This window comes from Hylobates moloch, unplaced genomic scaffold (assembly GCF_009828535.3).
Source record: "Hylobates moloch isolate HMO894 unplaced genomic scaffold, HMol_V3 SCAFFOLD_5, whole genome shotgun sequence".
NCBI classification, from domain to species: Eukaryota; Metazoa; Chordata; class Mammalia; order Primates; family Hylobatidae; genus Hylobates; species Hylobates moloch.
In genome coordinates, this window is record NW_026652280.1 from 114681730 (window position 1) to 114709300 (window position 27571).

The 27571-nt window shown below is 44.0% G+C and overlaps 1 long non-coding RNA gene across 1 annotated transcript in view; it reads right to left on the reverse strand.

Annotated features, from left to right (window-relative positions):
• Window positions 1-5472: 5472 nt before the first annotated feature.
• The window catches only part of LOC116469590 (uncharacterized), a 57282-nt gene continuing 35183 nt past the window's right edge, over window positions 5473-27571 (reverse strand). The window contains exon 3 of the long non-coding RNA XR_004248299.2: window positions 5473-5661. This is a non-coding gene — a long non-coding RNA (uncharacterized LOC116469590). The remainder of the gene's footprint in view (window positions 5662-27571) is intronic.

Here is a 27571-nt window from a genome sequence, read left to right on the forward strand (position 1 = left end):
GGATAATTACAGTGCCGATCCCTCAGGGTTATTATAGAGTAATTAAAACCATCTATTCGTTTCCTTTTTTAAAAGGAAGTGGCATCTAGAATAAACTCAATAAAAATCTTCTTCTTCTTCTTCTTCTTCTTATTTTGAGATGGAGTCTCGCTCTGTTGCCCAGGCTGGAGTGTAGTGGCATGATTTCGGCTCACTGCAACCTCTGCCTCCCAGGTTTAAGAGATTCTCCTGCCTCAGCCTCCTGAGTAGCTGGGACTGCAGGCACCCACCACCATGCTTGGGTAATTTTCGTATTTTTTGTAGAAACAGGGTTTTGCCTTGTTGGCCAGGCTGGCCTCGAACGCCTGGCCTGGTGATCTGCCCGCCTCGGCTTCCCAAAGTGCTGGGATTACAGGCGTGAGCCACCGTGCCCGGCCAAATGTTTTCACCATTAAAGTAAATATTTATTGTGAAACTTAGAATTTACATATAAACAAGAAAGTAAAAACATAACCATAATCTTACCTTCCAGAGTTAAACATTAACTTTTGGATGTTCAAGCGTTACCCAATGTGATCTGAAAAATCATTATGAGACCTGGTGATAGCTTAATTGGCACAAATTAGCAGCTACCAGTGTGTGAAGGGTTGTCATATGGAAGAGAGGTAGATATATTCTGTGAGGCTCCAGAGAACCACAGGAAGAAGCAAGGGTTACGATGAGAGCTGTCCAGCAATAGACTAAGCTGCCCAACACCATATGGAGCTCCTTGTTATAACAACTGAGTTTTTGGCTTGCAACCATTTGACAAAAAAAGTTATGGAAAAGACGTCAAGTTGAATGACCTCTAAAACTCTTCCTAACTCTAACTTTTTTTTTTTTTTTTTAGACAGAATCTTGCCCTATCACTCAGGCTGTAGTGCTGTGGTGTAATCTCGGCTCACCATAACCTCCGCCTCCTAGGTTCAAGCCATTCTCCTGTTTCAGCCTCCTGAGTAGCTGTGACTACAGGTGTGCACCACCACACCTGGCTAATTTTTGTATTTTTAGTAGAGATGGGGTTTCACCATATTGGCCAGGTTGGTCTTGAACTCCTGACCTCAAGTGATTCACCCGCCTGGGCCTTCCAAAGTGCTGGGATTACAGGCGTGAGCCACTGTGCCTGACCATAACTCTAACATTTTATCATCAAGAAATGCTTGCTATATGTATACATACATTAGATTCACAGCCTGCATAAGAGTTTGTGTGATTTCTTACTTAGTAAATACTGAATGGTAAGGACAATTCCAAATTCATCCCATGAAAGTTAATAGGGAATTCCCAGCAGGTCATAGGTCAGATAGAAAATCTGTCCTTCGTGAAACGCTGAGGACGTGCAATTCCAATTAAACCCACTCAATCTGGAGAAAGAAATCAAAGGGAGGGGGTGGGCCTGGAAAGAGTACATCTTATCTTCAGGTACTGTTTGTTTGATTTTTTTAATACTTGGGGTTTGTTTCTGGGAAGAATTCTTGACCTGGCAAAAATTCATAGTAATTACTCAGGGGAAAGGAAAAAGAAGAAACAAACAAACAAAAAATACATTAATGTGGTTGGAAAAAAAAATCTAAGAACATGGTGTTGGTGGGAGAGAAGACTAAAGGTTTGTGGAAGACCCACCCAAGTGCTTTTGATGTTTGACCAATTATTATCTTATTGTTCTTCCTGCTATAGATACAGCTGCAATTTATGTAACAGGATGTTTAAAAAGATTAAAGAGAATCTGTAGTAGGGTTCTGAGATGATAAGAGTCCCTAGAATATGCATTTATGGACGTTTAGAATATAAGTTCCTGTACATTCTTAGAATAAACCATCTATTTGTTTCCTTTTTTAAAAAAGAAACAAGCAAAATTTGTATTTCAGTATGGCTGCTTCCTTCCAGCAAGTGATATGGAATAACAGACAAAGACAGCAAACAAATAACAGAGCAAAGACAAGTTGGTGGTGGTTCAAACTGTGGCCCATGCCGGTTCTTAATTAGCTTTGAGCTTTGAGTCTGAAATGTTTTAACTCTACATTGTACACGTGTTTGGAATTTATTTGGATTCAACCTGTTCATCAGAAAATGGATTATTCTATGATACAAGCAGGATCATTGTGTGAAATTTATGACTGCAATCACCCAATGTGAAGATGAAAGTTTAAACATTTTTTTGCTAGAGGAGTTTAAAAAAAAAAAAAAAAGTGTCCTATAGATGTCCCAAACATACAGAGTGACTTACTGGCATTTAAGTCTTTCTGCCATGTGGAGTGCTATCTTAAATGATAAGCTGGCACTGGGCACTTGATAAAAGGGCATTGGGGCATATTCTCCAAGTTTCTGATGTTAGTCATGAATTAATTGCTTGTTAACTTTAATTCTCCTAGCAACCTAGGCTAATATCTACTGCATACTTGCTCTCTCTCTCTCACTGTATTTCTGTGCATGTGTATGTGTGTAATTTTTTTCTGAACTTGTTTCTGTTTGATAATAAGTTACAGACATGATGCCCCTTTCCCTTAAGAACTTCAGTGTATATTTTCTTTTGTTTTGTTTTGTTTTGTTTTTGTTTTTTGAGACAGAATTTTGCTCTGTCGCCCAGGCTGGAGTGCAGTGGCATGATCTCAACTCACTGCAACCTCTGCCTCCTGGATTCCAGCTATTCTCCTGCCTCAGCCCCAGGGTAGCTGGGACTACATGCGCATGCCACCATGCCCAACTAATTTTGTATTTTTAGCAGAGACAGGATTTCACCTTGTTGGCCAGGCTGGTCTCAAACTCCTGATCTCGTGATCTGCCCGCCTGGGCCTCCCAAAGTGCTGGGATTACAGGAGTGAGCCACCACGCCCCGCCAGTGTATATTTTCTAAAAACAAGGATATTCTCTTTCATAACCACAATTGTAAAAATTAAGAAATCAATATTGATTCAATAATATTTTCTAACCTATAGACCTCATTTGAATTTGCTCAAATGTTCCAATAATGTCCATTATGGTAAAATAAATTCTATATCATACATTGTGTTCAGTTGTCAAGTGTCTTTAGTCTCCTTTAACCTGGAATAGAATTTTCCACACTTCGTCTTTCACAACCTTGACATATTTGAGGAGTTACAGGCCAGTTGTTTTGTAGAGTGTCCCCTAACTTGGGTTGTCTGATGTTTCTTCATGATTACATTCAGGTTATGCATTCTTAACAGGAATAGCACAGAAGTGATGTTGTGATCCCTACATAATATTAGTTGACTTGCGCCATTACTGTTGAAGTTAACTTTGATTACTTGGTTAAGGGGATGTCTACCAGGTTTCTTCACTTTAAAAGGACTATTTTTCCTTTTTTTTTTTTTTTCTGAGACAGAGTCTTGCTCTGTCACCCAGGCAGGAGCGCAGTGGCATGATCTTAGCTCACTGCAACCTCTGCCTCCCGGGTTCAAGCAATTCTCCCGCCTCAGCCTCCCAAGTAGCTGGGATTACAGGCACCCACCATCACACCAGCTAAAATTTTTTGTATTTTTAGCAGAGGGGGTTTCACCATATTGGCCAGGCTGGTCTTGAACTCCTGACCTCGTGATCTGCCTACCTCAGCCTCCCAAAGTGCTGGGATTACAGGCATGAGCCACTGCACCCGGCCTTTATTTTTCCCTTAATAGTTAACAAATATTTTGTTAGGAGATACTCTGAGACTATGTAAATATCCTCTTCCTCTGGCCGGGTGCCGTGGCTCATGCCTGTAGTCCCAGCACTTTCGAAGGCCGAGGAGGGTGGATCACCTGAGGTCAGGAGTTCGAGACCAGCCTGGCCAACATGGTGAAACACCGTCTCTACCAAAAATACAAAAAAATTAGCTGGGCATGGTGGCAGGCACCTGTAATCCCAGAATCCCAGCTACTCAGGAGCCTGAGGCAGGAGAATCACTTGAACCAGGGAGGCAGAGGCAGAGGTTGCAGTGAGCTAAGATCGTGCTGCTGCACTCCAGCTTGGCAACAGAGCGAGGCTCCGTCTAAAAAAAAAAAAAAAAAAAAAAAAAAAAAAAGGCCAGGCACAGTGGCTCATGCCTGTAATCCCAGCACTTTGGGAGGCCGAGGCGGGTGGATCACCTGAGGTCGGGAGTTTGAGACCAGCCTGGCAAACATGGTGAAACCCTACCTCTACTAGGTGGCAGGTGCCTGTAGTCCCAGCTACTCGGGAAGCTGAGGCAGAAGAATCGCTTGAAGTCGGGAGGTGGAGGTTGCAGTGAGCCAAAATTGCACCACTGTACTCCAGCCTGGGCAACAGAGTGAGACTTCATCTCAAAAAAATAAAAATAAAAATAAAAGCAGAAGGAAAGGAAACATGTTTATGTATTATAGGGCGTTAGGAAAATATCTATTTTCCTGCTTACGGGTTTAGATTTAGGGATCTTAAACTCCAATTATTTCAGAGGACAGGCTATACTATATATGGGTGAAGCAATTAGATATAATAGGGAGGAGGGGTGGGGAATGGAAATTGCATGCCTCTTTTTTTTTTTTTTTTTTTTTTTTTTTTTTAAGATGGAGACTTGCTCTTGTCACCCAAGCTTCAGTGCGATGGCACGATCTAGGCTCACTGCAACTTCCGCCTCGTGGGTTCAAGCAATTCTCCTGCCTCAGCCTCCCAAGTAGCTGGGATTACAGGTACCTGCCACCATGGCCAGCTAATTTTTGTATTTTTAGTAGAGATGGGGTTTCACCATGTTGGCCAGGCTGGTCTCCAACTCCTGACCTCAGGTGATCCACCCAACTCGGCCTCCCAAAGTGCTGGGATTACAGTCGTGAGTGCTGCACCCATCCGAAATTGCATGCCTCTTCTAAAGACATTAAAAATAATTTTAAGGGCCGGGCGTGGTGGCTCACGCCTGTAATCCCAGCATTTTGGGAGGGCAAGGTTGGTGGATCACCTGAGATCAGGAGTTCGAGACCAGCCTGACCAACATGGAGAAACCCCATCTGCACTAAAAATACAAAATTAGCCAGGCGTGGTGCCACATGCCTGTAATCCCAGCTACTCGGGAGGCTGAGGCAGGAGAATTGCTTGAACCCAGGAGGCAGAGGTTGTGGTGAGCCGAGATCACACCATTGCACTCCAGCCTGGGCAAAAAGAGCAAAACTCTGTCTCAAAAAAAAAAAAAAAAAAAATTTAAAACAGCAACAACAATAACACAGGGTGCTAATCAAAGATGTCTGTGGGCTGAATTCACTTCAAAGGCAGCTCTCATTTGTGAACTTTAGTTTAGATTTTACAATTGTCTTTGTGAATTAACATTTGCCCTTGAAAGGTGTGTTTGCATGTGTGGATCTAGGTCAGCGTGTTCCAACAGTTACTGGCTGGACAATTTTAAGGATAAAGAAGCATATTTATCACTCACAGTGGTGAGGAAACAAACACTTGGAGGGCCTATGTACCCACCTGGGCTCTTCTGTGGCCTGGAACACCAAAAGCTATGACAAGTTTGCGAGAGTTGTCTGAAGCATTTGGGGTTTTTTTTGACCAAATAACTCAGACTTGGAGAATGAACCACTGGGAGAGGCAAGAGAGAGTTCCCAGGATGAGACCAACTCTGTGGATAATGACTGGAGGTTCCCAAAGGTAGGTGGATGACCACACAGCAGAAGTTAGGAAATGGCAGGACTGTCAGACCTGTGGGTAGGGTAAAAAGATTATAAATTAGGTTTTCCACAAGGCACCCCCCCTGGGAAGGAAGTAATATCTTGTTAGCTTTCCTGGGACAATCAGAAAGGTCATTTAGCAAGATCACCATTGATACACTAAAACTTGGATGTACAAAAAATCCATAACTTGATCAATTAGTATGACTAATCTCATTTTGTTTCCCAACACCTGACTTCCTATTATGGTGGTAGTTGCAGGGCAAGGGACTCATTTTGCTCGCCTCCCTTGTAGAGCCTTTGTGGTAAAAGTTTATTAAGCTAAAACCATAGTGACATGAGAAATTTGAGAGTGGAATATAGACTTTATTCTTAAAGCAGTGAGTCTGTGGCCATGAGTCTAAGTTCCTAATGAATGAGATTAAGTGAAAGTATTGATGGGACTTCTAGGAAGACAGCTTAAATAGAGCTCCTACCTATCAAATGCACTATAATTGCACAACCAGAGCAGATTGTGTTATGTTTAATTTTTCCCTCTTCCTAAAATATTATTTCCTTACGTTACTTCAACCATTCACTAAGTCTAATAGACTTATACTGTCTTATGTAGTGAAGGTGTGGAGAATAAGGGGATAAAGAATTAAAGAAAAATGTGCCTTGCCTCACATTTACTCTTTTGCTACACCCATCACAGGGAATAATATCCTACAAAGAAAGTGTGTCCAGGGCCGGGCGCGGTGGCTCACGCTTGTAATCCCAGCACTTTGGGAGGCCGAGGCGGGCGGATCACGAGGTCAGGAGATCGAGACCATGGTGAAACCCCGTCTCTACTAAAAATACAAAAAATTAGCCGGGTGTGGTGGCGGGCGCCTGTAGTCCCAGCTACTCGGAGAGGCTGAGGCAGGAGAATGGCGTGAACCCGGGAGGCGGAGCTTGCAGTGAGCCGAGATCGCGCCACTGCACTCCAGCCTGGGCGACAGAGCGAGACTCCATCTCAAAGAAAAAAAAAAAAAAAAAAAGAAAGTGTGTCCAGGAGTTTGGGGCAATGATCTGCAATTAAGTGAGTGGGGACCCATGATGGAGCAGATGGTTGGGGGAGAGCATTTGAAGCACCCGGGAACAGTGTGCAGTTTCCAATTACTAGGGTGATAACTCTGAAGGGACATAAACCAATAACCCTCCACCTACACTACAGTAAGGAGAGAGGCTAATTGTAGCAGTAGTCATGCTAAGTGGTATTCTTTTTTCTTTTTTTTTTGAGACAAAGTCTCACTCTCTCGACCAAGCTGGAGTGCAGTGGCACGATCTCGGCTCACTGCAACCTCCGCCTCCCAGGTTCAAGCGATTCTCCTGCCTCACCCTCCCAAGTAGCTGCTATTACAGGCGTGCGCCACCACACCCAGCTAATTCTTGTATTTTTAGTAGAAATGGGGTTTCACCATGTTGCCCAGGCTGGTCTGGAACTCCTGACCTCGTGATCCGCCCGCCTTGTCTTTCCAAAGTGTTGAGATTACAGGCATGAGCCACTGTGCCCGGCCCCCTATTCTTTTAGTGTGCATTAAAACCACATAGGGGATATGACTGTTACTACATTGGTAAAATGTTATAAGGGGGCTGGGCGCGGTGGCTCACTCCTGTAATCCCAGCACTTTGGGAGGCCGAGACGAGCGTATCATGACATTAGGAGAACAACACCATCCTGGCTAACACAGTGTAACCCCGTCTCTACTAAAAATACAAAAAATTAGCCGGATGTGGTGGCGGGCGCCTGTAGTCCCAGCTACTCGGGAGCCTGAGGCAGGAGAATGGTGTGAACCCAGGAGGCAGAGCTTGCAGTGAGCCGAGATCGCCACTGCACTCCAGCTTGGGCGACAGAGCGAGACTCCGTCTCAAAAAATAATAATAATAAAAAATAATTTCAAAAACTGTTATAAGGGGATGGAAGATGACTATTTGCTCTTCAACAGCCTTTCCTTAGCCTACAACAGCTTTGTTTATCATTATTATTATTATTATTTTTTGAGATGGAGTCTTGCTCTGTCACCCAGGCTGGAGTGCAGTGGCAGGATGTCAGCTCACTACAACCTCTGCCTCCGGGGTTCAAGCCGTTCTCCTTCCTCAGCCTCCCAAGTAGCTGGGATTACAGGCGCATGACACCACACCCAGCTGATTTTTGTATTTTTAGTAGAGACGGGGGTTTCACCATGTTGGCCAGGCTGGTCTCGAACTCCTGACCTCAGGTGATCCACCCTCCTCGGCCTCCCAAAGTGCTGAGATTACAGGTGTGAGCCTTCACGCCCAGCCATGCTTATCATTACTGTTAATAGAGCGTATGAGACTATAACTAAAATAATCATAGTTTCCAATTGAAAAATTTTTGAACTTCATGATCTGTGGAATAAAGGACTTATGAGATAAAATATGAAATCTGGACCTTTCCAGATAATTTAGGACATATCATTGCCCCAACCAAAACACACAGGCAAACTCATGGGCACGTATTAATAATTACCTTTACACTCTTGAAATTGTAATTTTGACCTCCCTTAATTTAGAGGCTCATTAAGGAAGGATTAAGTTTATGTTGCTAGGCCGGGCGCGGTGACTCACGCTTGTAATCCCAGCACTTTGGGAGGCCGAGGCGGGTGGATCACGAGGTCAGGAGATCGAGACCATGGTGAAACCCCGTCTCTACTAAAAATACAAAAAAATTAGCCGGGCGTGGTGGCGGGCGCCTGTAGTCCCAGCTACTCGGAGAGGCTGAGGCAGGAGAATGGCGTGAACCCGGCAGGTGGAGCTTGCAGTGAGCCGAGATTGCGCCACTGCACTCCAGCCTGGGTGAAAGAGCGAGACTCCGTCTCAAAAAAAAAAAAAAAAAAAAAAAAAGTTTATGTTGCTATCTCTTGAGTAAAGTTTCAAAAGTAAGGTTTAAATCAGGGAATGGGTCAGAATAGCTATATTCTCTTTTTCAGTTCTGGGTGGTTTCTTTTTTTTTGAGACGGAGTCTCGCTCTGCTGCCCAGGCTGGAGTGCAGTGGCATGATCTCAGCTCAGCTCATTGCAACCTCCACCTCTGGGTTCAAGTGATTCTCCTGCCTCAGCCTCCCAAATAGCTGGGATTACAGGCACGTGCCACCACACCCAGCTAATTTTTTGTATTTTTAGTAGAGATGGGGTTTCACTGTGTTAGCCAGGATGGTCTCGATCTCCTGACCTCGTGACCTACCCGCCTCGGCTGCCCAAAATGCTGGGATTACAGGCGTGAGCCACCGCACCCAGCTTCCTTTTGCTTTTTAATCATTATAGATTATTTAGGAGGTTATTTGCTAAGTGAAGACCAGCCCTCCTGAAATTTTTTCCCAGTTTTCCTAGACCTAGATAGATGCCCAACTGCTTAACATATTCTCTTCAGTTGGTTCTCCTCATATCAAATATCAACTTGCAAAATATTCTGAGAAGTGAGATAAGCAGTGTCCACGTTCTCCCATGAAGGAGGCTAGCAAAAATAAACTAAGGCCCCCTGCTTTAAGGGTAAAGGTCATATTCCACTCTCCAATGTTTCTATTATTTCAGCCTAGTGAACTTTCACCCACAAAAGACTTTCTTTGAACAGTGTGATCAAAAACAAAAACAAGGTCTTTAATTTTTTTTTTTTTTTGATTGTTTACTTACAGCTAAACCTTTAGACAGGAGGCCAACTCTCAGTGGTCACTTTCAAATAGGTTTACTTTGGACTGGCGAGATTTTTAAAAAATCCACAGCTTTCAAATAGACATGTGAATGATGCCAGTATTCTTGACTTTATCTGTTTTTCTGAAGTATTTACTCTCTCTAAGGGAACACCTTAGGGGAGTACTATGGATTTAAGAGAATGACTTTAATGGGGACTCTGTCCCAAAAAAAAAAGGCCAGGTGCGGCGGCTCACGCCTATACTCCCTGCACTTTGGGAGGCTGAGGCAGGCGGATCGCCTGAGGTCAGAGGTCAGAAGTTTGAGACCAGCCTGACCAATATGTAGAAACCACCCTGTCTCTACTAAAAATACAAAATTAGACGGGAGTGATGGCTCATGCCTGTAATCCCAGCTACTCAGGAGGCTGAGGCAGGAGAATCGCTTGAATCCAGGAGGCGGAGGTTGCGATGAGCCGAAATCACACCATTGCACTCCAGCCTGGGCAACAAGAGCGAAACTCCATCTCAAAAAACAAACGAAAAAGGCAAATCTATTTTTTATATTCTTTGATAAACAGCATAGGGAACTATACTTAATGTGTCTCAGGACATTTTAAATCTAGTATGTATACATTTGTTGGCATTTGAAGAGTAAGCTTCAAATATCTACAAATTTTACTCACATGGGAGAGAAAAGTTAATGCCTTCATTTATTCATATGTTGGTTCAAAGAAGGTTTGACAGGCGGAGTGCAGTGGCTCACACCTGTAATCTCAGCACTTTGGGAGGCTGAGATGGGCGGATCACGAGGTCAGGAGATCCAGACCATCCTGGCTAGCATGGTGAAACCCCGTCCCTACTAAAATACAAAAATTAGTTGGGCATGATAGCATGCCTGTAATCCCAGCTACTCCAGGGGCTGAGGCAGGAGAATCACTTGAACCTGGGAGGCAGAGACTGCAGTGAGCGGAGATTATGCCATTGCACTCCCGCCTGGGTAACAGAGCAAGACTCTGTCTCAAAAACAAACAAATAAACAAAAAACAAAGAAGGTTTGACTCTCTGCATATCTTTTATTTTTGTCTCAATCATGTCTTAATGGACCCATTTTATTTAAAATTCCCTCAGCTCAGAGGTAATCAACTCTTTTCAGTTTGCTGGGACATTCCCAGTGCTAAAACTGGAATAAGTCCCACACACCAGGAAATCCCTCTGTTCGAGAGTCAAGACTGCAGCTATTTAGCCCAGATAATTAATCCCAACACTTTGGGAGACCAAGGCGGGTGGATTACGAGGTCAGGAGTTCAAGACCAGCCTGGCCAAGATGGTGAAACCCCGTCTCTACGAAAAATACAAAAATTAGCTGGGCGTGGTGGCGGGTGCCTGTACTCCCAGCTACTCGGGAGGCTGAGGCAGAGAATTGCTTGAACCCAGGAGGCGGAGGTTGCAGTGAGCAGAGATCCTGCCACTGCACTCCAGGCTGGGTGACAGAGCGAGACTCCATCTCAAAAAAAAAAAAAGAAATCTATCACGTCCCCCAATTTAAAGAAACTTAAAAAAAAATGTAGAGACGTAGAGACGAGGTCTTGCTATGTTGCTCAGGCTGGTTTCAAGGGATCCTCCTACCTTGGCCTCCCAAAGTACTGGGATTAACCATGTGAAGCCACAGTGCCCTGCCAATGCCATCCCTACCAGCAGTAATTTTTTTTTTAATCTTCAAACAACACATCTTCTCCCTATTCAACATTTCTCATATTCTTTTATAATTGTGATTACTCTCTTCTGAATACATTTTTATTTGACCATATTCCTCTTAAATTGTAGTTTCTAGAAATAACCAGCAGAGTAGAGTGGATGCGTCCCCTCTTTTGTTCTAGAGTCTATGCTTCCTTTAATTCAGCCTAATATCTTAATATTTTTCTTGGAAGTCATTTATGTCGATTAAGTTCTCATCTACTAAAACTTAGAAGCATTTTTCTCATGTACTTCTGTTAGGCTATATTCCTCATCTTGTACTTGTGCAGTTATTTTTTCTTAGTTTGAAGAGCAGGATCTTACATTTAACTTTGTTAAACTTAGTTTTCAAACTCTCTGTTTTTTTAAAATCACTTATTCCCAACTTTGATTCCTAGGTTTGATGAACACACTTTCTAGGACTTCATTCATGTCAGTTACAGAATTATTAAAAGGACAAATTGGAAACTTTTCTTTATGTTTATATTAATCCATTAATTAATTTTTACTTACAACAATTTAATGCATTTCTGGTTAACCTAACTTACTAAGAAAAACTCATATTTCTTTACTTCATCTAATACAAGGCTAATGTGATGGGAAAGTAAAGTCAGCAACAATAGATACTGCTTTGTGATGATAAAGTATTTTGCTACTTCCATCAAAACCATAGACTTGCTTTCTAAGCCACATGTTTTTCCACCAAAGATGGTATTTCCTATTGCTATGATTTGAATGTGTCTCCCAAATTTTATGTATTGCAAACTTTAATCCCCAATGCATATGTTGATTAGAAGTGGGGCCTTTGGGATGTAATCAGGATTAGATAATAGGTAAGTCATCAGGGTGGGGCCTCCATGATATGACTGGTGGGTGGCTTTAAAAGAAGACAAAGAGGGCCAGGCGTGGCGGCTCATGCCTGTAATCTCAGCACTTTGGGAGGCAAGGCAGGCGGATTATAAAGGCAGGAGTTCCAGGCCGGGCGCGGTGGCTCACGTCTGTAATCCCAGCACTTTGGGAGGCTGAGGCAGGTGGATCGCGAGGTCAGGAGATCCATCCTGGCTAACATGGTGAAACCCCGTCTCTACTAAAAAATACAAAAAAATTAGCCGGGCGTGGTGGTGGGTGCCTGTGGTCCCAGCTACTCGGGAGGCTGAGGCAGGAAAATGGCGTGAACCCGGGAGGCGGAGTTTGCAGTGAGCCGAGATCGCGCCACTGCACTCCGGCCTGGGCGACAGAGCAAGACTTTGTCTCAAAAAAAAAAAAAAAAGAATAAGGTCAGGAGTTCCAGACCAGCCTGGCCAATATGGTGAAACCCCATCTCTACTAAAAATACCAAAAAATGGCCGGGCACAGTGGCTCACGCCAGTAATCCCAGCACTTTGGGAGGCCGAGGCGGGCGGATCACTTGAGATCAGGAGTTCAAGACCAGCCTAACATGGAGAAACCCCATCTCTACTAAAAATACAAAATTAGCCAGGCACTGTGGCGCATGCCTGTAATCCCAGCTACTCGGAAGGCTGAAGCAGGAGAATCACTTGAACCCAGGAGGCAGAGGTTGCGGGTGAGCTGAGATCGTGCCACTGCACTCCAGGCTGGCCACAGAGCGAGACTCCGTCTCAACAACAAAAAAAAAACAAACAAAATTAGCCGGGCGTGGTGGTGCATGCCTGTAATCCCAGCTACTCGGGAGGCTGAGGCAGGAGAATTGCTTGAACCCGGGAGGTGGAGGTTGCAATGAGCTAAGATCGTGCCACTGCACTCCAGCCTGGGCGACAGAGTGAGACACTGTCTCAAAAAGATAAAAAATAAAATAAAATAAAAAGAAGAGGAAGAGAGGCCTGAGCTGACATGCATGCTCTTGCCCTCTCACCATGTGATTGACGCCCTCCGCCATGCTATGATGCCAAGATGCCTCACTGAATGTTGGCACCATGCTCTTGGATTGCTCAGCCTCCAGACTGTAAAAAATAAACCTCTGTCCTTCATGAATTCTCAAGTCTCAGATATTCAGTTATAGCAACAAAAAATGGACAAAAATATCTATTGTGACTTTCCACCTTATTTACTGTGCTTGTCACTAAGCAAGTTTTGGTTATTAAGAAGATCAAATCTTAAAGAACAAAAATTTGCTCTTGTTAAGGATGTTCAAAAAATATATCAAGGATTTCTCAGGTAATTCCAAAAGAAAAGCTTCAAGTAAACTTAGGAATAAATATATATTCTTCCAAATCTATTCATTTAAAAGGCACAAAACACTTTGGAACTGCAAGTTTCGCTGTATTTGTTAACCCATCAGAGACAGTTTAGCCCACTCGTCAAATACATAAGCTTTGGCCTGGTTCAACTCCTGGTTCTACCACTTGCCAAGTGTTTGACTTTGGGCAAGTTTATCAGTGCTTAGCACAATACCTGACATCTAGTGAGAGCTATAAAAAAGGAGTGTGATATTGTAATAAATATATTTGGTTTTCAACCCCATTTCTTGACCTACAACTTCTAAAAAAGCCTTACAGTTTCCAAAGTGATGGGTTTTGTATGCTAGTGAGATGACTGGTGGCGAGGGGCTGGTCATCAGAAAGATCAAGGCATAATTAGAGGGGTGGGACTTTAAGCCCCAGCCCCCAGCTTCCAGGGAGGGAAGAGGGGCTGAAAGTTAAGTTGCTCACCATGGCCAAAGGTGTAATCAATCATGCTTGCATAATGGAGTTTCCATAAAACCCCCAAAGAACTGAGTTTGTAGAACTTCTAGATAGCTGAACACATGAAGGTTCCCAGAGGGTGGCAAGCCTACGGAGGGCATGCAAATTCCGTGTCCTTTCCTGTACCTCGTCCTATGCATCTCTTCATCTGTATCCTTCGTAATATCCTTTTTTTTTTTTTTAAGACAAGAGTCTCACTCTGTCGCCCAGGCTGAAGTACAGTGGCACAATCTCAGCTCACTGCAACCTCTGCCTCCTGGGTTCAAGTGATTCTCCTGCCTCAGTCTCCCAAGTAGCTGGGACTACAGGCATGAGCCACCACGCCTAATTTTTGTATTTTTAGTAGAGATGGGGTTTCACCATGTTGGCCAGGCTGGTCTCGAACTGCTGACCTCCAGCGATCCACCTGCCCCGGCCTCCCGAAGTGCTGGGATTATAGGCTTCAGCCACAGCGCCCAGACTATAATATCCTTTATAATAAACCAGTAAGCATAAGTAAATGTTTCCCTGAGTTCTGTGAGCTGTTCTAGTAAATTAATCGAATTCAAGGAGGGGGTCATGGAGTCTCTGATTTATAGCTGATCAGTCGGAAGCAGAGGTAAAACAACCTGTAACTTGCAATTGGCCTCAGAAGTTGGGGGGCAGTCTTAGGAACTGAGGTTTAAATCTGAAAGGCAGTCCTCAACTTGTGGTATCTGAGGGTATCTCCAGGTAGTGTCAGAATTGAATTAAATTACAGGACATCCACATTCAGCTGGTGTCTGTTGCAGAATCACTTGCCTGCTGGGTTTGTGGGGAAAACCCCCCACAAATTGGTCACAGAACTCTTCTGTGTTGGTTGTTGTGTAAGAGAAGAGGAAAAAACAGTTTGAGTTTTTCTATTCATGGAGAAATTAGTGGTTATTGAGCATCTATTTATGTTAGGCACTACATGAAGTACTTAACATGCTGTTTCATTTTTTCTCTAATGATTCTAAGAAGGAGACATCCTTGTTATCTTCAATTCACAGATGAGAAGATTAAGACACAGAAATATTGGACAATTTGTTTCAGGTAAAAATGGAAGGATGTACACTAAGTCTCTCTAACTCCAAACCCAAATCCTGAACATAATTTTATCCTGCTATTCCTTGAACACAGATATAATCTTCACTAGGCCTGATAACTTTAGAAGTCTCAGTAGGAAAGATACAGACAATCAACCAGTCAGGGAGTTTTTATGGACCCCAAAAGTTCCTCTGCAGCATGGTCTTACCTTGGTGATTCACCAGGGTGAGGTTCTGGTCCACAGCCATATAGGCTTAGAAATCCAATCGGCTAACACACAGATTATGGATTTATCTCCCAAAGCAGACTCAAGCTTCCAGAGGCTGGTATTCAAAACGAGAATACCAGTTTATTCATAAAATTTTGAATAGAAATAGAAAAATATAATGGCCAAGGGTCAAAACATTCGTGTCCTGTGAGCAGCACTTGGGAAGTCAGATGGTAAGAGTAGGTTGCTTACAGAGTAAATAAGGGCATCTGTTTTATTTAATAAACTTTTCTTTTTTTTTTTGAGACAGGGTCTCACTGTGTCACCCAGGCTAGAGTGCACTGGTGCAATCTTGGCTCACTGCAGCCTCCACCTCCAGGGTTCAAGCAATTCTCCTGCCTCAGCCTCCCAAATAGATGGGACTACAGGTGCACACCACCACACCCAGCTAATTTTTGTGTTTTTTTCTTTTGGTAGAGATGGGGTTTCACTGTGTTGGCCAGGCTTGTCTTGAACTCCTGACCTCAAGTGATCCGCCCACCTTGGCTTCCAAAATCCTGGGATTACAGGCATGAGCCACCGTGCCCGGCCTATTTAATAAATATTTACAGGCCATGATAAATTCAAACCCATTCAGCTCCAAAGCAGCCACTTCCAGAATGGAACAGGCTAGTGAAACCTCTTACCTACAAACACTTGGCTAAACACCAACAGCATTTGCCTCTGAGACACTCTGTCTTCCTAAACTATTTTTTTTTTTTTTTTGAGACGGAGTTTTGCTGTTGTTGCCCAGGCTGGAGTGCAATGGCACGATCTTGGCTCACCGCAACCTCTGCCTCCCGGGTTCAAGCGATTCTTCTGCCTCAGCCTCCCGAGTAGCTGGAATAACAGGCATGCACCACCATGCCCAGCTAATTTTGAATTTTTAGTAGAGACGGGGTTTCACTGTGTTACCTGGGCTAGTCTAGAACTCCCAATCTCAGGTGATCTGCCCACCTCAGCCTCCCAAAGTCCTGGGATTACAGGTGTGAGCCTATTTTAAGATTATAGCATAATCTTGCCTACCAGGGAGCCATTTTACCTCTTTACTAAGACTGAATAACTATACTTTGACCCACTGTGCATTGATCTTAAGGTTAAAATCTGAAAGGGCAACTTTAATTCCATGGTTTCATAGGGAGTCCTCTCACTGAGGCTCCAAAGTATTGACAGCAGCAATAAGAGAAAAGATCCCTCTGGTAGAAGCTGCCTTCTTTCTGAAGGTTTTGCTGGTTGGCTCTCCAACTTCAGAAACAGAGACTGTCGCCATCAGATTTTTGCCTGTCTACCGAAAACTAAAGGATAACAAACACTGTTTCTGTAGCTACCAAAGACACAGACTGCTTGGAGAAAGATTTACATAGCTCTGCAGACACCCTGGTAGTGCCAGCTCCAGGGGAGTCGGTGCACATGGTGTGAAGCAATTTTTTTTTCCTGGCTTTTTGCCATAGATTCAGGCAGCTACAGCAACAGCAACAGCAGTGGTTCTTACTCGCATGCAGAGCTTCCAGAATGCTTGGGAGTTTCCTGATGATAAAAACTTGTGAAAGATAAAGGTAGAAGTTCTACTAGGTAGAGCAGCCAAGACTTAAAGGAGGACAGTTGCCCTCAGAACCTTTGAACCCCGGGTAACTGCCGAGCTTAAAGTGAAGGAAAGAATGCTCACTGCCTGCATGTGCTACATGACACCTTGCACAGCAGATCACAGAGAAAGAATAGTATGGACAAACTCCTCTCCTTCTGCATCTTCACGGTACAGGGAAGAGGAAGAGAGTCCTGGGGGAACAGAGTTTTTCCAGCATTATGGAGCTGCCACATTGGGAAAACATAATGAGAACTGAAGCCCCTGCCTATCAAGGCTAACTCTTTCCAGCTCTTTTCAGCCACATGGAAAGAATCTCAGGTAGACCCAGAGCTCCTGGTACATGGACACAGAACACTGGGTACAGTCAATTATACCCACAGCCTCTTCCTAGAGTGTTCTCTAGATGATGCTAGGAGAGAGGGGTAGGGCAGATCAGGGCAGTCAAACTACAGTTACTGATTTTCTTCACTGAAGGCCAACTAGGGTTCTAGACAGCCAAGCTTACTCATGAGGCCCCAAAGTACTGACAGCAGCAATAAGAGACAAGATCCCTCTGGTAGAAGCTGGTGATCAACGTATTGTGATTTCTTTCCATATTCCACCTCTTTCCAACATTCACATATTAAAGTGAAGTCCCCACCAACTCAGTATGAAGACTTGGCCCTGTTATACCTCCAGATTCTTGCAAGAGGTTTGTTTTCTGAACATTTCCCTCTGTGTACACTCCTCTTGTCTTAATTGGCCCTACCCACTGAGGTGGATTCCAGATCCTTCTCCTGTATCTTTGGCTTGGCTCAAGCCTCTGGCCCCTCCACTGCAAAGTCTAAAAGCAGGGAGATGGCCAAAATAGGCAGTGAGGGAAGAACAGAGGCATTCCTATTGCATCTGCTCAGTCTCTCAGCAATCCTCTGTCAGGGAACCTCTCAGGGTTACTGCCTGGCCTAGAGAGTCTCCCTTTCCTCACTGCATAAGAGGAGGGTGAGACACAGAACAAAGTCTCTCAGAGGCTGTCTGCTTCGTGCTGAAAGTCAGCCACTGTTGTTGAATATGGGTGTTCTCCATAGGCTCCATTCTGGATGTAATTCCACAGAGCCGTTTTCTGGGTCTGTTTCAGCAAGGGTCTGGCTGAGCATTCTTCCAACATGACTCCTTGCCATATCTCTAGTTGTCATTGGCTCTCAGGGGAGTTGCTGTTCACGGTTTCCACAGGTTAACTGCTATTGTTGTTATTATTCTTAGCTGGCATGCAGAGTGGCAGACTTCAACAAATCCCAGCAATAGTGACAAGCTACCACTTTAGCAAAGTTTGATTGATTAAAAAAATGTTTTTGAACATTGGCATGTACATGAAACACTTGATGATGTAGATGGAAATAAAGATGAACAAGAAAATGAATTCTCTTCTCCAGGAGGTTACATTCTAATGGAGACATAGGTGCAGACATAAATCATTATAATATAAAGTCCAGATAGAAGGACAGGTCACGGCTGGGCACGGTGGCTCACGCCTGTAATTCCAGCACTTTGGGAGGCCGAGGCGGGTGGATTACGAGGTCAGGAGATCGAGACCATCCTGGCTAACACGGTGAAACCCCATCTGTACTAAAAATACAAAAAATGAGCCGGGCTTGGTGGCAGGTGCCTGTAGTCCCAGTTACTCAAGAGGCTGAGGCAGGAGAATGGTGTGAACCCGTGAGGCAGAGCTTGCAGTGAGTCGAGATCACGCCACTGCACTCCAGTCTGGGTGACAGAGCGAGACTCTGTCTCAAAAAAAAAAAAAAAAAAAAGAAGGACAGGTCACAGTTATAATGCTCACACCTGGTAAGTTGAAGGAGAGCATTTTCACCTAGGAGGCCACCAGGTAGATGTCTGTTGACTTCCTGGGATATCCTGATTCTGTTTTTGCTTAAGAAACCAACATCTGGCCCAGCGCGGTGGCTCGTGCCTGTAATCCCAGCACTTTGGAAGGCTGAGGCAGGCAGATCACTTGAGGCTAGGAGTTCAAGACCAGCCTGGGCAACATGGTGAAACCCCGTCTCTATTAAAAATACAAAAAAAGTTAGTCAGGTGTGGTGGCGGGCCCCTGTAATCCCAGCTACTCTGGAGGGCTGAGGTAGGAGAATCATTTAAACCCGGGAGGCGAGGTTGCAGTTAGCCAAGATTGCACCACTGCATTCCAGCCCAGGCAACAGAGTAAGACTCCATCTCAAAAAAAAAAAAAAAAAAAAAGCCAACATCAAGGTTAAAAAAGGCAATTGTGGCCAGGCACGGTGGCTCACACCTGTAATCCCAATGCTTTGGGAGGCCGAGGTGGGCAGATCACTTGAGGTCAGGAGTTCAAGACCAGCCTGGGCAACATGGCGAAACCCTATCTCTACTAAAAATACAACAAAAATTAGCCGGGCGTTGTGGCGGTCGCCTGTAGTCCTAACTACTCAGGAGGCTGAGGTACAAGAATCGCTTGAACCCGGGAGGCGGTAGCTGCAGTGAGCTGAGATCGCGCCACTCTACTCCAGCCTGGGTGACACAGTAAGACTCTGTCTCAAAAAAAAGAAGAAAAAAAGTCAATTGTAACATGTCAAGCACCATAAAATAAATACTTAGTAATGCCTTATGTGCATATAAGAGGAGTTTGGTATGTTATCATTTTCTTTTAAATTGATCTCTTAAATTAGTCAAATAGGTTGACCTGTTAATCACTTCCCTTTTGCTTCTCTTCCCTGTTCCTTAGGGCAACTAACATGAGAACAAACAAAGTTCAGTACCAGGAATAAAGTTGACTCATACTCTTAGGCTTTCTCTCCTTTTAGAACACATTGATTGAAGACTTGGAGTGGAGTGACATTCATTCTCATAGGGAAAAAGATAAAGTCGCCAAAGCAGAAAGGTTAAGAAGGGAGCAGGGACTATGAGGTGAAGAAATAGGAGACAGTGGCTATTGGACTGTCTTTTTTTTTTTTTTTGAGACAGTCTCACTCTGTTGTCCAGGCTGGAGTGCAGTGGCGTGATCTCAGCTCTCTGCAATCTCCGCCTCCCGGGTTCAAGTGATTCTCCTGCTTCAGCCTCCCCAGTAGCTGGGATTACAGGCGCATGCCACCACGCCCAGCTAATTTTTTCATATATTATTTTTTAGTAGAGACAGGGTTTCACCATGTTGACCAGACTGAATTAGACTGCTTTTGACAAAGTTTCTTCATCTCAGAAGAAAAGTCTGTCTCGTGAAGATCATATTCCAGGTAGAAAGATGAAGATGAGTAGAAATCCCACATATTCTGTCCCAACATCTTAGAGGAAGAGAATAAGTTGTGACAACACAAATAGTACCTTTGTGACCTGGTACCAGTCCATGCTTTCCAGGTCTAGAAAATTTAAAAACAAAATGGATAGAGTACAGGTTCCAATACATAAAATTAGCAGTAAAGAGTGGTGGACTGAGCTGGGCGTGGTGGCTCACACCTGTAATTCCAGCACTTTGGGAGCCCAAGGCGGCTGGATCACCTGAGGTCAGGAGTTTGAGACCAGCCTGACCAATATGGAGAAACCCCATCTCTACTAAAAATACAAAATTAGCTAGGCGTGGTGGCGCATGCCTATAGTCCTAGCTACTCAAGAGGCTGAGGCGGGAGAATCATTTGAATCCAGGAGGCGGAGGTTGCAGTGAGTTGAGATTGTATCATTGCACTCTAGCCTGAGCAACAAGGGCGAAACTGTCTCAAAAAAGAAAAAAAAAAGAGGTGGACCGTTTTCAAGGCAGAAATCTCAATGGTGCCATTGAGTAATTTCAGGTCAAGAGATAAATGGCCAGATGCAGTGGCTCACCCCTGTAATCCCAGTACTTTGGGAGGATGAGGTGGCCGGGTCACTTGAGGTCAGGAGTTCAAGACCAGCCTGACCAACATGGTGAAAACCCATCTCTAATAAAAACACAAAAATTACCCAGGCGTGGTGGTGGATGCCTGTAATCCCAGGTAGTTGGGAGGCTGAGGCAGGAGAATCGATTGAACCTGGGAGGTGGAGTTTGCAGTGAGCCGAGATCACGCCACTGCACTCCACCCTGAGCAACAGAGTGAGACTGTCTCAAAACCACAACAACAATAAAACAAGGGGGTAGAATCGATGTCTCTCCCTCCAGTGAGTCTTTATAGGCTTTTTTTTTTTCCTGTGTCATGCCTTTGTTTCTCTTCTATCTAAATTATCACTTAAGTCTGTATATGCTATTGAAATATTCATGTTTGTCTTCATATAAACTCTTAACTACTTAAGGGCAGCAATCATGTCTTCATACCCTCAGTGGCAACTAGCTCAGTGCTGACTCTTATTAGGTCATTAAGAAATGTCACTGGATTTGATGTTTTAGGAGAATTGGACTTCAAGGGTAAACAGCTACAAGGTCTGGCAATCCATAGGTCTGGCCAAGAATTTCCGTGAGGCAAGACAACATTTGGCAATTACAAGGGCATTCCAGTGAAGTGAAGTGTCAGATTTTGCAATAGTTCTGCAAATAAAATAGATTTTCTGGAACGGCTAGGTTCTTGGAAAAACACGTGTTGATGGCAAAAATTAATCTGGGTCCTCACCTTTATAGAGATCACGCGAGATATAATCTCTGCCAGAGTCAAATAGGAAGAGGTGATATTAATAAATTTTCTGGGCCGGGCGCAGTGGTTCACGCCTGTAATCCCAGCACTTTGGGAGGCCGAGGCGGGCAGATCACGAGGTCAGGAGTTTGAGACCAGCCTGGCCAACATGGTGAAACCCTATCTCTACTAAAAATACAAAAATTAGCCAGGCGTGGTGCCACACACCTGTAATCCCAGTTACTCAGGAGGCTAAGGCAGGAGAATCACTTGAAGCCAGGAGGCAGAGGTTGCAGTGAGCCAAGATCATGCCACTGCACTCCAGCCTGGGCAACAGAGAAAGACTCTGTTTCAAAAAATAAAAAATAAAAAAAAAAATTTTCTGGGTTTTACAAGGAATTATGCTAGGTATTATACATGCAGATTTTTTTTTTTTTGAGACAGAGTCTTACTCTGTTGCCCAGGTTGGAGTACAGTGGCATAATCTCGGCTCACTGCAACCTCTGCTTCCTGGGTTCAAGCAATTCTCCTGCCTCAGCCTCCCAAGTAGCTGGGATTACAGGTGCATGACACCACACCCAGCTAATTTTTGTACTTTTAGTAGAGATGGGGGTTTCACCATGTTAGCCAGGCTGGTCTCGAACCCCTGACTTTAGGTGATCCACCTGCCTTGGCCTCCCAAAGTGCTGGGATTGCAGGTGTGAGCCACTGTGCCCAGCCTGCAGAATTTTTTTCTTTTTTGAGATGGAGTCTTGCTCTGTCTCCCAGGCTGGAGTGCAGTGGCGCGATCTGGGCTCACTGTAAGCTCCACCTCCCGGGTTCATGCCATCCTCCTGCCTCAGCCTCCTGAGGATCTGGGACTACAGAAGTCCACCACCACCCCCAGCTAATTTTTTGTATTTTTAGTAGAGACAGGGTTTCACCGTGTTAGCCAGGATAGTCTCAATCTTCTGACCTCGTGATCAGCCCGCCTCAGCCTCCGAAAGAGCTGGGATTACAGGCATGAGCCACTGCGCCCGGCCCAGAATATTTTTTAAAGTAAGATGTGATTACTGTCCTCAAGCTTAAAACCTTAGTGAGAAGTTAATGTAGATGTACATAAAATAATCAGAGAATGATATGAATGTTACATTAAGTTAGAAATTAAACATTACATTACTGTCCTAAGATGGTAGCCATGAGATGGGTCTTGGGACTCCTCAAATTTTTGTAGGTATTTTCCCCCCATCCTGAGGTCATTTGAAACATAATAAAGTTTATTGCTTTAACACCTCCCCCACCACTCCACCTTACCACCACCTATTAATAGGTCAAGATAGCATTTCACTTGCCTGGTGCAATAATGTGCCTCATATACAGTCTAGTCTCTGAGCTAGGATCTACAACCCCAACATATAGATTAAGATTCACTTCATTTCAATGACTCAGTTCTTCCAGCTGGAAGATCATGAGACTAGGTCTTTAGTTCAAAGAGTCAGTCTCAGCCCTGCTTGATAGCTCATGCCTGTAATCCCAGCACTTTTGGGAGGTGAGGTGGGAGGACTGCTTAAGGCCACGAGTTGGAGACCAAAATGGGTAATAAGGTGAGACCCTGTTTCTACCAATCAATCAATAATAAATAAACTCGGTGAGACCTTGTCTCAAAAGAAAAGTCTCAAAGGTAAGCAGGACTTTGGGGATGGGAAAAGAGTTCCTGACTTATACTTCCCTAGGACTAAATTTCTTGCCAGTAACTTTTCTGCCTCTGAATAGTTATAGACCCCAAAATTATCTTGTCACTGGGATCTCTGGTTTCTATCGCCAGGGGTTTTGGATGTCAACTTTTTGTGCACCTGAATCCTGAATCTGTATAAATTGTCCAATGCATCTTAGATTGTTTTTGGAATTTTTTTTTTTTTTTGAGACGGAGTTTCACTCTGTCACCCAGGCTGGAGTGCAATAGCACGATCTTGGCTCACTGCAGCCTCTGCCTCCCAGATTCAAGTGATTCTCCTGCCTCAGCCTCCGAAGTAGCTGGGATTACAAGCGCCTGCCACCACACCCAGCTCATTTTTGTATTTTTAGTAGAGACAGGGTTTCGCCATGTTGCCCAGGCTGGTCTTGAACTCCTAACCTCCAGTGGATCTGCCTGCCTCAGCCTCCCAAAGTACTGAGATTACCGGCGTGAGCCACCGCGCCCAGCCCATTTTTGGAATTTTTATCATAGTATAAGTAAAAATTTTCTGCCAAGGTCCCAGGGGCTAGTTCTGGCAGAAGAATCACAGGGAAGATTCTACACAGCACACTGGTAGCCTAAGGGTCTCTTATTTCATCATGTGTCTTGCTACAAGGCAACAATGAGTGAGAGGCTGCAGCTTTGTGATGAGCTCATAGTCATCAACTTGTTTGTGATAGGAACAGTAACTAAAGAAGATTTCTGCCGGGTGCGGGTGGCTCACGCCTGTAATCCCAGCACTTTGGGAGGCCGAGGTGGGCGGATCATGAGGTCAAGAGATCAAGACCATTCTGGTTAACACGATGAAACCCCGTCTCTACTAAAAATACAAAAAAATTAGCCAGGCGTGATGCTGGGCGCCTGTAGTCCCAGCTACTTGGGAGGCTGAGGCAGGAGAATGGCGTGAACCCGGGAGGCAGAGCTTGCAGTGAGCCGAGATCACGCCACGGCACTCCAGCCTGGGTGACACAGCGAGACTCCGTCTCAAAAAAAAAAAAAAAAAAAGATTTCTGCTTTAAGGCTTAAGGCAATGAAAGGGTTATTTCAGGAAGAAGAAAAAAAAAACAACCCACCACAGAATGGATTAGCTAGCAAGGTGACTATCCAGACATGATATGCCTTACCATTTACATCAGATCAAATAAGATAATGCCCAAATACCCAGCTCAGTTCCTGGTACTCGACAAATATTAGTTCACTTCCTTTTTTTTTTTTCTTGAAGCAGAACTCTCACTCTGTCACCCAGGCTGGAGTGCAGCCAGTTCTTTTCCTCTTGTATAGAGATTTTACGGTTTACAAAGTGCTTTTGCATACATTAGATCCCCCCCGCCCAAAACCTTCTGAATCAGATATTTCCCCCAGAGTAGTGACTTCACCTCCTAAAAGTATTGCAAGGCTGAAAGTCAGATCCAGGTCTTTAGACACCAAAATGAGTTCTCTTTTCTCCATACCCCAAATCCTTCTATTGCTTTGTCCTAGATTTAAGATTGCAAAGGTTGGATTAGCGTGCTAAGAATGAGATGGAAAAGAAAGAATGATCTGTGAGTTCCTGTGTAGCTGAGGTTATCAGGGCCTTATTATTATATACCTTTATTTGTATTAATAAAATAACAATACTGCATTTTATCTGTCCCAAGAAATATATAGTTATATTGTAATATCTCTGAAATCAAGATGTGTCTTTTTTTTTTTTTTTTTTTTTGAGAGAGCCTTGCTCTGTTGCCTAGGCTGGAGTGCACTGGTGAGATCTAGGGTCACTGCAACCTCTGCCTCCCAGGTTCAAGCAATTCTCCTGCCTCAGCCTCCCGAGTAGCTGGGATTACAGGTGCCCGCCATGACGCCTGGCTAATTTTTGTATTTTTAGTAGAGACGAGGTTTCACCATGTTGGCCAGGCTTGTCTTGAACTCCTGACCTCGTGATCCACCTGCCTTGACCTCCCAAAGTGCTGGGATTACAGATGTGAGCCACTGCGCCTGGCCAAGATGTGTCTTAAAACTGATGTTTTACAGTTGTTTCTTCTGCTCAGCAGTTGTGTTATAGTTGTCATTGTCTTTTTTTTTTTTTTTTTTTTTGAGACGGAGTTTCACTCTTGTTGCCCAGGCTGGAGTGCAATGGTGTGATCTCGGCTCACCACAACCTCAGCCTCTCAGGTTCAAGCAATTCTCTTGCCTCAGCCGCTCAAGTAGCTGGGATTACAGGCATGCATCACCATGCCCGGCTAATTTTGTGTTTTTAGTAGAGACGGGGTTTCTCCATGTTGAGGCTGGTCTCGAACTCCTGACCTTAGGTGATCCGCCTGCCTCAGCCGCCCAAAGTGCTAGGATTACAGGCATGAGCCACTGCGCCCAGCCATCATTGTCTATTCATGCCCAAACTTGATTGATTGTTAATCCTGGTGGCATGACTGGAAAACTGAAACTCATAGCCCTTTCAGTTTGTTCATTTAAGTATCATTTAAGCAAGTTATATGAATCCTACGTGTTGCCTGAAAACCTTCCATTGACACCTTCCTGTAAGATCAAGAAAGCATTAGCATCAAAACTTGCAGACTGGATGTCAGAGGCTTGGAAGAAAAACTCAGATAAAAATAGTCTGGCCAGGCACAGTGGCTCATGCCTGTAATCCCGGCACTTTGGAAGGGCCAAAGCAGGTGGATCACCTGAGGTCAGGGGTTCGAGACTAGGCTGGCCAACATGGTGAAACTTCATCTCTACTAAAAATACAAAAAAAAAAAAAAAATTAGCTGGTCATGGTGGCAGGCACCTGTAATCCCAGCTGCTTGGGAGGCTGAGGCAGGAGAATTGCTTGAACCTGGGAGGTGGAGGTTGCAGTGAGCCAAGATCACGCCACTGCACTCCAGCCTTGGTGATGGAGGGAGATTCTGTCTCAAAAACAAACAAACAAAAAAGGTGAAGACCTGAAGACCTGCCTAAGGAATGTTACATCACCAGTGCTCTTGAGGCCACACTTGTAATATTGTATTGAAAAATACAGACATAGGCCAGGCTTGGTGGCTAATGCCTGCAATCCCAGCACTTTGGGAGGCCAACACAGGTGGATCACCTGAGGTCAAGAGTTCAAGACCAGCCTGGCCAACATGGTGAAACCCTGTCTCTACTAAAAACACAAAAAATTAGCCGGGCCTGGTGGCGCATGCCTGTAATCCCAGCTACTCGGGAGGCTGAGGCAGGAGAATTGCCTGAACCCAGGAGACAGAGGTTGCAGTGAGCTGAGATCATGTCATTGCACTCCAGCCTGGGCAACAAGAGCGAAACTCTGTCTCAAAAAAAAATAAATAAATAAAGGAAGAAAATACAGACATTGAAGATTCAGAGTCAAAAGTGATTCAGAGACAGACTCTGAATGTGAAGACATTTTGGACTACCTTACCTACGTAGTTTTCATATTTTCCTTTTATTAAAGCACAAGTGTGATATGATAAAAATCAATGTTCAGGTTCAATGAGAATAGTCATATTTGTATATATATGCCTCACAATTTATATAGTCAACTCATTTTGATCATTATAGTAACGTTGTGACATTAGTAGCAAAATATTATCTCCAATTTTACCTCTGGGAAAAATAAGGCAGATTAAATACTCAACCATAGAATCAGGACTCATCCTAATTAAGTCTCATCCTAATTAAATCTTCTAGAATAAGCCTAAAATCCTTCTTTTCCCTCTAAAATTTCAAGACTTGTATCAATTTTAGAGCCACTGTTTGTTTCTATCTTTCTTTCTGAGAGCCACTGTTTTTATTTTATTTATTTATTTTTTTGAGACTGAGTTTTGATTTTATCGCCCAGGCTGGAGTACAATGGCATGATCTCGGCTCACTGTAACCTCCACCTCCTGGGTTCAAGTGATTCTCCTGCTTCAGCTTCCTGAGTAGCTGGGATTATAGGTGGCCGCCACCACACCCAGCTAATTTTTGTATTTTTAGTAGACATGGGGTTTCACCATGTTTGCAGGCTGGTCTCGAACTCCTGACCTCATGTGATCCACCCCCCTTGGCCTCCCAAAGTGCTAGGATTACAGGCATGAGCCACCACACCCGGCCGAGAACCACTGTTTTTAAAAAATTGAGCATATTTGGTGAGATTGATGATAATATAATTCAGAATGAATATTGAACATGACTCTTTTTTGGCGAGAGAAGTCAACTGTCAGAATTGTAACAAATCACTATTACACACAGCCTAGTACTTTGCATAGCAAAGTACATAAAAGGTACTAAATAAATAATAGGAGTTGTATTACCCAGGGCAATAACACTGACTATCCCAGCAGTCAGACCCTAAATCCTCAGTGGTTTAAACAACAAACATTTATATCTCACACATGTCATATATCTAGCACAGGTTGGCAAGCAGTGAAAGTTCAGTGTTGCTCAACTCCTCACCTTCACTCAGTGCTATGGTTTGAATGTTTGTGTCCCCTCCAAAATTCATGTAGGAACTTAATGCCCAAAGTTATATTAACTATTAAAAGGTGGGACCTTTATGAGGTAAGTCATGAGTGCTCCACCCTCATGAATGGAATTAATGCTTTACAAGGGAGGCTTTACACAACATTTCTCTCTTTTTACCCTTCCATCCCTTCCACTATGTGAGGACGAGGAGCCATTGGAAGCACAGACATCAGACTAGAACAGACTAGA